The sequence below is a fragment of the Homalodisca vitripennis genome, chromosome 4 (genome assembly GCF_021130785.1).
Source record: "Homalodisca vitripennis isolate AUS2020 chromosome 4, UT_GWSS_2.1, whole genome shotgun sequence".
In the NCBI taxonomy this organism is placed as follows: domain Eukaryota; kingdom Metazoa; phylum Arthropoda; class Insecta; order Hemiptera; family Cicadellidae; genus Homalodisca; species Homalodisca vitripennis.
In genome coordinates, this window is record NC_060210.1 from 164,465,122 (window position 1) to 164,477,825 (window position 12,704).

Here is a 12,704-nt window from a genome sequence, read left to right on the forward strand (position 1 = left end):
AAATATTGTATCCCGAAGCTTTTCAAAAGAAAACAATACATATAAATACAAACATAGTTGTTGTAAATTACCTAAGCATTATAAAAATAATGTTTCCATTTGCTCTGTGATATGTTATAACATATATAACCATTCTACTTTTTCCAATATTTTGAACAGCCATCTTGGAGCCATCATCGAATAAGGAGTAAGAATACAATTTTCTTGAAACTGCCTGGTGGTTTCTTAATGTACTTGTAAAATGCAATAAGATTAGGACTCATAAAAAGTAATTTATTCACGTATCAGTTAGTATTATTTATTGTATGGCTGAGTTCAGCATTTTATATTAATTGAATAATTTTACGAATGATTGCAGTTCTATTGGTTGTTACCTTTTTTACAAAATACTTATTCGTGAGAAACCATACGAAAGCGTTATTTTTCATCCTGTCCACTTAAAATGTTAACATATTTTGAAATGTCGTTTTTTATTAAAGAACTCATATCCAGATACTACTTGCTTTTTGTACAATTATTTATTTTAATAAGCCTCAATATAAATCTTTTCCTATTGTTACTTTATTGATAGAAAGACCTTACTATCATACTGTCTCAGACGTGACTCCTGGATTAACCCTGTCCATCATCGCACCATTTGGAAACTCACTTGCTCCCCCGTGCTTTGGCATCGTGTCTAAAATGTCGTAGTGCACTTAAATGTGCACCTGATGTGACAAGAGACCACCTGTTCATCTAGATTACACTTGATTTTGGAGTCTATGTGTCTCATGTCAGACTTGAATTCCAGATTCCAGGAGTCAAGTCATGTGTCAATGTCAAATTTCAGGTGCTACACTTAGTAGAGGGTGAAACTGAGCCAAACTCAACATTCGCATTGATTCGTTCCTTCCCACCGTACGTAAACTGAGGTTTTAATTTTTATCAATGTCCTAATAGCTGGTGAGAGTTTCTAATTTTTATAACTATTCAAAAAGTGTACACATTTATTCAAGCATTTCTTACAGTTAGTTATATTGATGATGTTATTGATTTGATCAGTGGATAGAATATCACATTTATTCTTGTAAAATATCAGTTCAATTAGGAGACGCAATTTACGGGCTGTTAAAGGTCGAGCAGGGCCAAGTGGTATTAAATCAAAAAGCGTTGCGCATTAGTAAATTAGGCCTATTGGCAAGACAGGGGTGGAAGTATCTGGGCCCGGGCCCGGTGCCGGGGTCGTGAAATGTTAGTATGATTATCCCAGGCAAATGTCAACCACTATAACTCACTAGCCACCCGCCTCACCGCTGGCCACTCGACTCCGCGCTCTACTTCTGTACTCTAGCGCACTCGACCTGCCGTGACGCAATGTCGATCAGCGGCAACACTCCGATACTGCGGGACTAGGCTATCATCACCACTTGTTCACACCACTTGTCCTTTCATAAGCCATTCAGTGAAAACGCTAAATTGAGGTCAACAATTTTTGTAGTAGTGTGTCTTTTATATTGTTTATCTTTTGATTCATTGTCTTTTATTTATTTATTTGATTAAACAATTACGATGATTAGTCCTGGTTGTCCTACTATTTTAAATTCCGTGAATTATGTCTACCCATTTTCAAATATATTCTCATTGTGGTTATATTTCACTGTTTAAATAAAAATAAATTAGAATTATGTGTGGCTGCTGGTAATAACTGGGAGTGTTTCTGTATATCTTGTACTCATAACTCGTCTTATACTCTTAAATATCCTGATTTATACTTGAAATAGTTTGTCTCAGTAGCCAGTAATAACGCTTAGTCTTGCTGGCACCCGCGGTGCTCTTGGGCATTTATCGTCGACACTGCTGGGTCGCTTCCTCTGTACATCATTTAGGGAACGTCTGATCAAGATAGACTTATTTTCTTTTCGTTTGAACTTTTTAAAAAGATGTCATACCCATCGAGTTTAGAATGATCATCTTTTTCTTAGTGTTATTACACCATTTCGATAACACAAATGTTTATTTCATCATATTGTAAATATATTAATAAAATGTTCTCCTTAAAATACGTTCCATACTTTTGAAAGACAAATTCTTGTGAATAACACGTTCTATACTTTTTAAAGATAGACTTTCGTATTAAGGGCTTCCTAGAAAAAGAAAATCACCATTTGCAATTATCTCATAACACGAATTTCAAAGCTTAATATCTGTCTGATACATACACACTATAGCAAGATGCTCACTAAAGCTAATATATTTTAATTTTTTATTTCATATTTGATCAAACGCCTTTTAACTACCCACATTAAATTAGTTATTATTTTTCACTATCTTATAAAGTATATAAGTAATACATTTAAATATAACTGAATTTATAACTCCTATGAAATTTCCACGCAGGCTACGTAAAACAAACCGAATTATTCTTTCTCTCTATCTCTGTATATCAGTATTAATAATCAATCTTAGGTACGTAATAGTGTTTAATAACTTTTCAGTAAATCAAAATTTCTAGATGGGGATGATTACTCTGAGATTAAAGAAAGGAGTAGAACCACAGGCATTACCGAACAAAAATGAAAACTGTACATTTTTACGTGTATCGCTATTTATTTTTTCTTTTTTTGTATATTTGAGAATCACCGAACAGCTCTACTACAGGGACGAAACAAATTTTAAGGGGTGACAGTTCCCCGAAAATAAGATTTATAAGCTTATACATGTAAAAACAACTGTACACTTATTGATCGAATAATCGAATCGATGACCCATTCTCAAAACAACTAAAATGATTCGATTGTTCATTAATAATGCTCATGATTATTAGTTATAAAGGTATTTACAATCCAGAAAGAACGTAATTCAATTCAAGTTAGCGTGTGTGAATCTGCTGAGTGGGTCTTCACTGTTCTGGAAACCCAAGTAAGCTGTTTATTCCAGTCCATGAATTTCTTCCTTGCGATGACTGAAGTGAATTAGTTCATTCACTTTACTTGAGAAGCAGCCTCTAAGGGCTCTAATCTACGGAATAAAGTATTAGGTACAACAAGATGATGCATAGTATGACTGAATGGATAACAGTTAAAGTATATTGAGAATTGAGTTGATTTCAATTTACTTATGTTAAAATACATTTTTCAAATAAGTGCTCTACTTTTATATTGAACATTAAATTACAGAACAATGTTTATTAACAATAGTTAAGTCTTCTTTTCTTGCTTTAAGCTATTTTATCGATCACTTTCGATCTCTTCCGAAATTAAATTCATAGCTAGTGCACTAATTCTTACATTTATCAGAAAGTAACGAAACTGGGAAGTCACAGGGTTAGCAGGCAACCCTGCCTTGCTAGGCACAGTGAGGTGTTTGAGTTGCAATTTCTGATTTTCATCTTTATATCTTACCTGTATTGTTCTTTTTAAATAGAAAATTCATATTGTTTAATACTGTAAATTCAAACAATACACGTTGCCTAAAAATGTAATCGAAAATTGAAATATAAAGTCAAATGCAAAACTTTTTTGTTTTATTTTTTTAACTGTTATTGGTAGTTTGGTATTGATCTGAGCGGGAACCAATCTTGGACTACTCATTGTAATAAACAGTACTGTTGCATGCTGTTATTGTTCTGTATGGAAATGGTTTAATACTCTACATTACAGTATTTATTTCCAGAAATAATCTTTATGTGATCGCTATTCCCATAATTGATTAATATTTATTAAAAATCGTAAACTCTAATGATGACTTTAAACTGTATGCTTTATGATAACAAACGTGATACTATTTTGATACAGTCATATTTTATGAAAACTATGAATACTTATAATTTATTTATTTTGATTCATAAGCATTGATTTAACACTTTTATATAAAAAATATTAAAAGGTAAGTTTACAGTAGTTTGTGAGTGTTGTTTAGGTTTACAGTATTTGCCAACCACAAATCGTTTAGGTTATATTTGATAAATATTAACACATATATCGCTGTTTATTAATAGTCACGAGATGACTGATTCCCACATAAATTGTAAGTGACAAAGATGCAGCAACCCAGCTAGCTAACCTTATAAAGTTGACTAAACATGTTTCTAACGGAGATAGGATGACATTTCGACTGCGATTCGGCCGTCCTTCGCCGTTCAACACCAATTGGGCGTACTCTAATTAATTCTAGAGAACATCCTGCAGACCTCGCGTTGCGTAACATGGCTGCTCCAGAAGGAAATGTCACAGTCTCTACTGCCTCTCCAGTCCGCCACAGCTTCTGGCAGCTACGGTCATAAACATTGCCAAAACTATTGGCAATATTTATTTTTGAAGTAGATATCCATGTGTTATTTAAATCCTTAAAATAAAGTTTACGATCATAAACAATTTGTAAACAATTGACTATATTTATTCTTAAATTTGATTTTCTTATATCATCTACACCCTTAAAAATAAAGTGTGCAGTTTTGTAACCAATTTATACATTTTATGCTTGTATTTTAACTGAATAGAATTATAATTCTGTGAGGTGGTAAATTATAGACCAATACAGTCTTTTAAACCCATCTTAAATTTTATTTCTTTTTCCTTTTTTTATTCCAAGTGTCTAAGAATAAGCAAACATATTCTGTATTACTATCTAATAACGAGTATCTTCCTTGCTTATCAAAAGCGTTTGACTGTGTTGACCATCAAATCCTCATTCACGAACTGGAGTACAACGGGATGCGAGAAGTATCACTCAAGTGGCTCAAATCGTATCTCAGTAATCGAAAACAATTTGTAGGCATTTCAGACATCAAATCGGGAGAGGAGGGTCTGAGTTATGGAGTTCCTCAGGGCTCCATATTTAGCCTTTTACTCTTTTTGATCTACGTAAATTATATTGGTTCATCGGTACAACAAGGGCGGATCGTCCAGTACGCAGATAATACGACTCTCTGTCTCAACTCAAAATCAAGAGAAAAAATTACTTTCATTGAGCTGAACAGTACATTTCAACGAGTTCAACCTCAAAACAAATCCCTTAAACTCGACATTCATTCACTTTATTTTGCGACAAAAAGATTCAGATTATAGTTTAACATGTCATGTTAGATGAAACTGAAATAACTGAAATCTCCTCAAAACTTTCCTTGGAATATACCAATATCGAGGTTTCACGTGGGCCATTTTTGTTCAAAGTTACCCTCAGGCATTTATGTTTTGAGGAAACTGTCCGAATACTGTCCAACCGGTACTGACGGCATAGTATGGACTGATCTACAGACACCTTTCTTACGGATTGGCATTGTGGGGAACTTTTCCAGAACTTTCATCCTTAAAAAAAAGCAGTTCGAGCAATTGCAAAACTGCAATGGCTTGTTTGTTGGAGGGTCGTGCAGGCCAGCTATCAAAAATATGGAACTGTTGAAATTATCTTGCCTCTACATCTTGAAAACGTCTTTTTTCAAATCCAAATGCTACCACATAAGAGGTAGTGATTTACATTTACACTGTTATGTAACTAGAGGCTGGGACGACTACTAAACTACGAGTATAAGACACAGGACGGTAGCTCACGAGCGTTTGCTTTCTCAGGCAGGTGTTAGATTTGTCAAAAAATTGCCGAACTCGATAAAAAGTGTCCGTATGCTGAAGGCATTTAAAATCCGTCTAAAACATTGACCAAAAACGCTTTCTACAGAATAGACGAGTTTGTGGCACACAATCGGGAGGCCTCTCGATTGGTTCGATTGACCAAAGAAGTGGTGGAAAAAAATCGAATGAAAGAGAGTGAATGCTAAAATTGTACGTTTCAATGGGACTTTGATGTTAGAATGAATTGACGATTGTTACAACATTGATTCTTATGTTTTACGTAATAAATAATTTATTTATTTAATAGCGCAAGCAAAACATTAATGCACTACTAAGTTTTTCATAGTAAATTCAAAATGTACATGTAGTGCTAGAAATAGTATTTTAAAATTCAGTTTTATCCCCTAGATATTCGTAAAATAATTAAATTTAAATTTAATTGTTTTAAAACTTTTACCTAAACTTGTATAACTAAAAAAGATTTGCTTGATCCTTTGTTTTTGTAATGGTGAATCATTTCAAAAGATAGTAATCATTAATATTGAAGGTGGGTGTTGTTTATTGAGGATCTTTAGGAATTTGCTGTAACGTTTCATAGCACAGTGGACAAATCAATTCCCAGCGAGATTACCAGGTCTGCAGCCAATCACAATGTTGGGTCCATCAATCGTCTCCTCAATCATCTCATCACTCGCTGGTTAGCCTTTCCCTCAAGTACGTCTTCAAGGTTCTGTTTTTCAACCAGCTTCTTGTAAACCTCTTTCAAACAACAAACAACTTTATAATTATGATTGTCGCACAGGCCATGGTGGTTTATAAACCTACTGCTGCTTTATAAGCATATACATGTCAATTGTAGTAATTTAAATAATAGACCGAAAACCTTTAGAGAGTGCAAGAATCTTCGAGTACCTATGTGTAAAGTTTTTGTACTAGCAAATACTTTTTGCATATTTTCGTCCCTCCTATAACCAGATTAACAAATCTTTTTTTTTTGTCTCTCCATTCACTAAATGGCTATCAAATACAATATTATTCCGAGACTGAAATTGCGGAAAGCACGAAAGCTAATGGGCTTGGACTATCGTGTTGCTCCGACTTCCCCCGGGAGCTGTTATCTCACGGCTATACAACTAGGGCAGGCTAGGATGTCGGATGTCGGCCCAAATATCCAGTGTCCAAGGTCGAGGCTCGGGTCACTTTCGCTTTATCCCGAGTCCCGAGCGGAACGGACAACGACCGTGCGAACCGCTCAAACACGGCACCTTCCCTCTCGGCCCCGGCACCCGTGAACTGACCTCCGCTCACGTGTACTGCCGGCCGGCACTCCATTCATTGACAGCTCTATAGCCTTCGTAGCGCGACTACTTCGCAGTGGCATTCGGCTTACTTCAGATATTTCACTTCCTCTGCTGTTATACACCAATCGATCGAATGAATACCACATAGCTCTCGTAATTTGTTGTTATAAATTCACAATCTAGTTAATCATATACAATTTAAACGTGTATGTGTGATATCTTCTGGAGTAAATTTAAATTTCAAAACTTTTTACTAGCTACCGGCATTACAATATTGATCAAGCACAGTATGTTTAATATTTTATAAAACAAATTTAAACAGATGCTTCAGCTAATTTATCGAACTTCCGCTGAGAGTATCAACAGCTGCTAAGTGTCAGTTAAACTTGGTTTTTTAAACATATATAGAAATTTTGTGCTTAAGTCCAAAATATTCCAGGCAACTTTTCTAATGTTCCCCTTCATATAAAACTTCATAGGATTTCAATGAGTATTTTACAAAGGAATTAGCCGAATTAGTCCAGCCGTTCTCATTGCGCTGAGCAACACATTTAGCTATTAATGTATCATACAAATTACAGCCGTTCAAAGTTTAGAAAAGGCCGAGATTAACTGGGTATTACTCGTCATTAGGCTCCGTAGATCTGAACCAGAAGTAGAATTCTCGCAACGTTTATACAATGTTATCATTAAATGTAGTATATATTGTTATCTTGTGAATTTGTAAGGTAGCGAGCGTATAATTTTTGAAAAGTATACTCGTAAAATAATATTACGGAAGTATCAATGAACACAGTAACAGCCATAACTTCTGATTTTAACGAACTTTGTTAAATCAAATATATTTACTAATGATTTTGTGTATTATAATTACCCATCGTCAACGAATAATGAGTTTAAAAATGTCGTTTGTATTAAGTGTTAAATTTGTATCGTAACAGGTCCACAACATAGACCAGAAATGAGATATACCTTACTAATTCCAAGCCAACGTATATTTCAATTTATTTTTTTTATATCTCTTAAGGTTTAGAGATGAAGTTTATGAACTTCAAGCTCGTTTCTCAGTTATCAGCGGGCGTATAAAAACGGGGTTTTAGAATTTTTAAGTTCATGTACAGCAATTGTTTTTTCTTACATGTTTCTGATCCAAAACAACATGTATCAGGTTTCGAAGGTAGCCGTAGACATTTTGAGTACTATACTAAACCTAGCGTAAATACAAATGTATACGTAAGATTACTGAGTATTGTTACAAATGTAATGCCTAGGTAGAAAATGGACTTATGGCAACAGATATGGAAAGAAAGCTAATTTAAGTTTTAAAAGTAACAAAATAGGAATTTCGCAGCCATTCAATGTCGGGAACATATCGTCTAATTTGAGTCATCTACCATGACTAGAGAAGAAGTAAGAAGTTACTCTGTAACCATCTCGAACCTCTGAAATAGTTAGGAAGTGCAGATTTCCAGGGATCGATTCTAGATTCTGTATCTTAATAATTATTTTAGAAATTTCAAGAGGGTTGATCGATTTTAATGATTATTTAAATATTTGAATATAATAGTATCTGTGAAAACCTTATAAAACTAATACATTTAAATCCAATTACGATGTGTTGTTATTGTTCAATCATAATAACAGTTGGTGCAAACACCCACATATTTGTAAAATATTCAATAGTTTTGTTTTCATTAGTATAATCACTAATATATTATACAAAACTTAGGTTTTATTAGAAACATTAGTTATGAATTTAGATATGTTAAAGTATTTGTTCAATTTTGAGGTACTAGACGTGTTTAAACTATTTCTATAATGTCATTTGAAATATAAATTACATTTTAAATATTCTCTTCGTCAATAGTCACAATTCATTATATGGCCCGCTGTATTAGAAAACCATAGGAATGTACGACCAAATAAAAAGAAGGCCATATTGGTATTCTATAGAGAGAATACTTGATGTCGGTCACTGAATGGTAATCAATGCGACCATAACTGGAAACTGAGTCGGTATCATCCAGCGAAATGCCAAAGTTGAGGGTGGCCTGATCCCGGTTTGTTAGTGTTCTAGTTTTTTCTGACGACTCTTCAATTGCCGTCCGATTGGCCAAGTGAAGGTCGTGTCAGGAGCCAATTACTGAGTCCTTGTCATTTACGGCCCTCAGGTCCGGTGCCCGCTGGTTGACATCTGCTGGACTCGATCATCGTCCTAGCTAGGTCAATTCATGTTAACCATGGCAAAATTTGTACTCGCGGATCACTAAGGACCTTTATGAAGGTAGCATTGCTAGGACTGGTTTCATGAAGCTTATCTAGGGAAGGAGTAGCACGTGTACGAAACAGAGTTCTTACAAAAGGGAAGTGTAAGTCACGGTGACCCGTACCCTGGACATTTTAAAATATAAATTGTGAAACTTAAGTTACCTAACTGGATAATATGACGTTTTTATGTAATAATTAAACCACTATGGTATAACCATAATGGTTATAATGATTGTCATTCCTTGTCGGAATGTATTTGTACTCAAACACGTGAATTGTATTTAATTTTATATATTTTAAATTTATTAGTAATGTAAGTACTAAAAAATGACACTTACAAAATTGTAACAGAATGGCAATTTTCTAATTGCTCACAATACTTAAATACTAAAATTCTCTTTCCCAATCCGAGAGTAATGTATTGTTACTCTTGAATCTGTGTAGTGTAGTATCATGGCGGCTGGTTAAATTAAATTAGATATGTAATACTTAATTTTTTTTATAATCGTTCAAGTCTACTGGAACCATGAGATGACTGAGCTTCTATAGGTATGTGGATAAAAAACTTTCATTAAACTGTTAACTGATTCCTTAAATTTTATCTATAATATGAATAGATAGGAATAAGTCACGTGCTCTGACGCATCATTAAAACAGCTATTAAAAATCCAATTTAACTGCTGGTATTAACGTTGTATACTTAGATACACGTACTTGTCGTTACTTGTCGGCACCTGTGCGTTATCACCCGGCCATCAGCTGCCTTGTCAGCGCTGCCTTGTTTAAGGTGAAGGCCTCAAGCTTACTGTATCCGCGGATCTTCCTCGATCATATCTCTTTATGGATATTGCTTGAGGTCGATTTATTTCAAGACCAAGTACAATATACTTTGTATTATAACCTTCAGAAAAATATGACAATAACCTACTTTACAACAGTCTTAAGATTTTTATTTAAAGTTTGTTATTGAAGATGGACGATTTAAAAATGTCACGGAATTTAGAACTTTCGGGGTTTTTTATTATGCTCCCGCATTTTCCTACTTCAACCGCATGTACTTACTGCAAATACTTCCTACATAGTATGATCCATCTAACTAAATAGCTTGGTACATTTTAACGAAATAACATGAGGTAGAATCATCATCTCAGTTTTTATCATCGTGCGCTTACTGTGCCCCCATATCGCTGTAGATTTTTGGATTTGGTTCATTCTGGGAAATCCATTTGCAGTCTATATCATGCCGCTGTTGGTTTAGTCCGTAAGTAAGATATAACTATGTAGAAAGTGTTTGGAGTAAATATAAAATATGTAGGGTATTGCAAGGATGTAGTGCAAATACCCGAAGGGGGTACTAGTAGTTAGTTGAACGGTCTAACAGAGTTTGCTACCGGCCGTCAGCGCGGCGCGGCTGCGGTTATATCATGCGAAAACATCCGTTTAGCCTTGCAGAACTGAAAACGCAAAATCTGGAATCTGAATTTTTAATTTTAAAAACAGGAAGAAATATGAATGCGGTAGTATTGGATTAACAGAAATATCATCCAGTATGTGTGTTATGAGTGAACGGTGAGTGCTTGATGTTGGTTTTGACTTGCCGCAACATGGTGATCACTTTTATTGTTTATCTGATAAGTACGCGTAATTGGTAGAACAAAGTACTAACAAGTTCTTAGTTAAATATCACATTACAGATTGTATAGAAAATATTTCGTCATCGCTGCGGGTGCATTCTGGAAAAGAATCAGGACTTATGCAATCTTTATACGTTACAAAAATAGAACACTGTTTTTTGAGGATTTGGATCAATCCTCTTCTTCGGGTATCAAAAACCCTTAGGAATAAGGTCGAAAAGGCACGGAAAATAAATACTAAAGAATGTATAGCGATAATCTTTGTACAGTATATCTTTCAACATAAAAAGTTGTTCGTCATAAACTTATACGTTATATACCAGTCTGAAGACGACAAGATTATTCCTTGGTCCTATTTATAACTGTGTCAGTATCAGCAGTAAGTAGAACAAGCGCAAGTAAAATTACAAAACTAGTTATGATAAACGTGACTAGACTCTACACGACCCCCGCCTCGTACCGGTTTATAGATGTCTAATACAACCCTTCTCGTACCATAGTAGTTATGTGTTGTCCTTATTTTAATGATAAAATTACTCGTGGATCCGGGAAGGATGTCAACAATAAAAACGAGTCTTTACTAAATAGGAAAAGAATATAGCCCTTTGTAACAATTATAACTAAGATAAGATACGATTTTTATTTATCGTTAGACATTACATGCAATATATCACGTGAGAATACTTATACTAACAGTAAAATATTATCAAAACAATTTAAATTATACAGTCATTGATAGAAGACGCAATAGTTTACATGTAAAAGTGTATTATAATAATGCAATATGTTAGTGAGTCAAAAGTGTACTATTTAGCAGAACAATATACTAAAAAACTATTCACTGGTGTCAGATGAATAAAACTCTGATAAGTCATAAAATGGCCTTTCTACTAAACATGGTATCAATAATTGAATTGAGTTTAAAATTTTTTACACAAATGCAATTGTTAACAATTGCGAATTCCACTGAATTATTGTATTTTATCAATTCATGTTGCGATAGTTAAATGTATTAGTGTGATCTCTTAAAAAAAGATAACACAATTGCTTTAAACAAAAAATCTGTATAGAGTCGAGTTTGAAAAAATAATATTAAACTATTATATATTAATGTGCATTTGTTCTACTATTTTTGTGTAAGTATAAAACATTGCAGTGGAGTCTAAAACACCTGTTACTAAAATTTAAGTACCAAAATTGTAATTTTTAGTATACTTTTGGTTCCATTCCGTTGAACTTAATGCAAGTTGGTCTAGGTGCGATGAAGTAATATGACAGTTTAACAGAAATTAACTATTACCATGGTTTACTGTAGTAAATAAAGTTATTTTATATCAATTGCCTCGTAAAACTCAACAAATTTGAACACTTTGGGTTAGTCTTTTATTGTTGATATTGTTCATGATATATTGCAAAGTTGGCTCTTAACTACGCTTTTAGTTAAGTTCACAATCTATCGATAATTAAAAGTATCAAAAATAGTTTCAACATGCTCTGTACAGATCGGTACTCTGAAAATCATCATGACAAAAACACAAAATTTGCATGTTCTTGAATACAAAAGTTCATTTCAACATCACGAATCCGAGATGATTAACGTAAATGTTTACCATGTGAAAATAACATATTTGCTACCGCAAAAGAACTGGAGGTATCAATATTTGGACAAAGTTAGAATAATTGCATTGTAAACTACCCAAGGTTTGTGTGCATCGTTGATGTTATATACTTTGTAAAGTAAACCTTTGCCCTGGTAAGGAATGTTTCTGTAACACCAAAGGGTATAGACATACAATGCGGCCATCATATCAAGAAGTTTACCACTAAATCACAACGAGCTGCGAGTGTCCGAGCTAAGCGATGTTACTCTGGCCAGCGTTATGTCAGCTCCACAGAGGACAGGTACTGGCATTACCTAAACCTTGGAAGGTCAGTAACAGTAACAGCCACAGCGT

At 34.2% G+C, this 12,704-nt stretch overlaps 1 protein-coding gene across 3 annotated transcripts in view; it reads left to right on the top strand.

The window, feature by feature from the left end:
- The window catches only part of LOC124360510 (neurobeachin-like protein 1), a 545,778-nt gene that overhangs the window by 432,441 nt on the left and 100,633 nt on the right, over nt 1-12,704 (top strand). The window lies entirely within an intron of this gene.